At 39.2% G+C, this 3,120-nt stretch overlaps 1 non-coding gene across 1 annotated transcript; it reads right to left on the bottom strand.

Moving 5' to 3' along the window:
- Nucleotides 1-1,079: 1,079 nt before the first annotated feature.
- Nucleotides 1,080-1,186, bottom strand: LOC141700229 (small nucleolar RNA R71). Its single transcript, XR_012566254.1, has one exon. It is a non-coding gene; the product is annotated as a small nucleolar RNA R71 (small nucleolar RNA).
- Nucleotides 1,187-3,120: the final 1,934 nt, after the last annotated feature.

The following is a 3,120-nucleotide window of genomic DNA, read 5'->3' on the forward strand; positions in this document are numbered from 1 at the left end:
ATAGGGTCTCAATATAATTGGTGTTTATTCAGCTTTTATCTCTTTTGTGGATGTCTGGTAGTAGGGTGTTTGTACAATGAAAGTTGGTGCTTACTAGTTTCTTGTTGTCTGATTAGTGTCATCACCATTTCATGCAAATGATAAGAATAAAAAGGCTATTGAATGAAGTAGTAATGAAGTTAGAATCCTATGTTTGTGTTATATATGTAAATCACCCTTTTAATCTTTTAGTTAATTGCATGTTAATTAGTAATCTTAGTTATAAACAATCTCAACTTGTTATCATCTTATCATTGAATAATAACCATACCATCACTGCATAAGTACATTAATTATAATTAACCTAAACCAGTCTCTGTGGGAATGAACTAGAATTATTCTATATTACTCGAGATCGCGTATACTTGCATGAATATTAGCGCGTGTTTTCATCCTAACAAGTTTTTGGTGCCACTACCGAGGACTCGGTGTTAATTTTAGTTTATGTGCTTGACATCAGCGGTCGTTAAAGTTCACTGACTCGGATATTTTACTTACTTGTTTACTTGTTGCTTTTCAGGTACTTTAGAGAACGTTTATGTTAACACATTCTCGATCTCGAAAGAGAACGCTGGATAAAGAGGAGGAAGAAGTTTTAATAGAGGAAGAAGTTCTTGCTAAGGAGGAGAAAGTTGAAGAAGAAGCTCTTGTTGCAATGGGTGAACCAGAAGCAAATACAAAGGCTTTGATGGACTACTCTCAGCCGAAAATCAATGATATTCAGTTTGCATTGTCAGACCATCCATCACGGCTAACATTTTTGAAATCAAGTCTAGCATGATTCGGACGGTGCAGAACTCGGTTCAGTTTGGGGGTTCTCCAACGGAAGATCCCAACATGCATATCAAAGATTTCATCGAGATCTGCGACACTTTCAAAATCAATGTCTCTGAAGATACTATTAAGTTGAGGCTTTTCCCACTCTCTCTAAGGGATAAAGCTAAGTGTTGGTTACATTCTCTACCACCAGGCTCAATCACCAAGTGGGAAATCTTGCTCAGAAGTTTCTCATTAAATTCTTCCCTATGGCGAAGACAGCTGCAATCAGGAATGCTTTTACTCAATTTGCGCAGCAATCGGGAGTATCTTTGTGTAAAGCTTGGGATCATCGTAAGGAGATGCTTAGGAAGTGTCATCATCATGGGATGCCTGACTGAATAATTATTAACTGCTTTTATAATGATTTGGGTACAACTTCGAGACCCATGATTGATGAAGCATCAGGTAGAGCCATGTGGGCTAAGAGCTACGATGAAGCTTATGATTTGATTGAACTGATGGCTTTTAATGAATATCAGAATCCTTCTCAGAGACTAACTCAAGGCAAAGTAGAGGGAATTTTCGAGGTAGATGGAGCTCCTGCTATAGCTGCTCAGCTTATGGCTTTGATAATGAAGGTGGATTCTTTGGCTAATTATGGAGTTAATCAGATCACTAGTGTCTTTGAGCTTTATACTGGTGCGCATGAGACAGTGCAGTGTGCTATTTTTAGAGGTCACATCAACCAGTCCCAGCCACCTATTATCCCAACAATCGCAATCATCATAACTTCAACTGGAGCAACACTCAGAATGTGGTGCAACATCCTTATCAGCAGTATGCTGCAAAGCAATACAATCCTCTTGATTTTCAACAACCGCAATACGCACTAAGACAACAACTCCAACTGTAACAATCTAATGAAAAATCTGAATTGGAGGAGTTAAGGCTCATGTGCAAGAGCTAAGCGGTTTCTATCAAAACCTTGGAAAATCAAATTGGGTAGATTGGCAATGCCTTGCTGAATCGATAACTTGGTATACACCCTAGTGACACTAAAGTGCTAGGACAGAAGGAAGCAAAAGAGCAGGTTAAGGCAATTATATTGAAGTATGGGAAGGTTCCAAGCCAAGAAAAAGCTCAAGTTCAAGAATCTGAAGATGTGGCTGAAGAAGAAGTGTAGAAGGAAGCAGAATTGGAACCAAGGAAGCAAAATGTGGAATACACTCCTTCTGAGGGTAATACATGGGAGAAACAGATCTATCCTCCACCACCTTTTCCTAAGAGGCTACAGAAGCAAAAGTTGGATAAGCAGTTTATGAAGTTTCTTGAGGTGTTCAAGAAACTTCATATCAATATACCTTTCCCTGAAGCTCTTGAATAGATGCCTAGCTATGTGAAGTTTATGAAAGATATTCCCTCTCGGAAAGTGAAGCTCGATGAAATAGAGATCGTTGCTCTCACGGAGGAATGCATTGTTGTGCTGCAACAGAAGTTACCTCCAAAGCTTAAAGATCCTGGAAGCCTCACTATTTCTTACACCATCGGAAAAGTGTCATTCGACAACTGCTTATGTGACTTGGGAGCTAGCATCAATTTGATGCCTTTTTCTATCTTCGAGAAGTTGAACTTACCTGATCCAAAGCCTACGTATATGACCTTGCAATTGGCCGAACGTTCTACTACATATCCACGAGGCATTGTGGAGGATGTCATGGTCAAGGTGGACGAACTCATCTTTCATACTGATTTTGTAATTCTTGATTTTGAGTAGGATAAGAAGATTCCCATAATCTTGGGAATACCATTCTTGGCTACGGGCCGAACCTTGATTGATGTGTAGAACGGTGAGCTCCCTATGTGAGTACTGGATCAGGATGTGACTTTTAATGTGTTTAATGCCATGAAATCCCCTACTGATAATAAGGAGTGCATAAAAGTGGAGTTGGTCGATTATGTGATTACTTCAGAACTTGATCAAATGCTAAGGTCTAATGCCTTAGAGAAAGCCTTGTTGGTAAATTCAAGTGAAGATGACAAAGGTGATGAGCAGTTGCAATATTTGAATGCTTCTCCTTGGAAGCGAAGGCTGGATATGCCATTTGAATCTTCTAGATGGGAAGAGCTAAAAAATTCTCCAAAGTACCTCATGTCATCTATTGAGGAATCTCCTACACTTGAGTTTAAACCATTGCCTGAACACTTGAGTTATGCATTTTTAGGTGATGCATCTACTTTGCATGTTATTATTGCATCTGACCTTTCAGTTAGTGATGAGGATAAGTTCTTGAGGATTCTGAGAGAGTTCAAATCGGTAATTCG

The sequence above is a fragment of the Apium graveolens genome, unplaced genomic scaffold (genome assembly GCF_009905375.1).
Source record: "Apium graveolens cultivar Ventura unplaced genomic scaffold, ASM990537v1 ctg1931, whole genome shotgun sequence".
NCBI lineage: Eukaryota > Viridiplantae > Streptophyta > Magnoliopsida > Apiales > Apiaceae > Apium > Apium graveolens.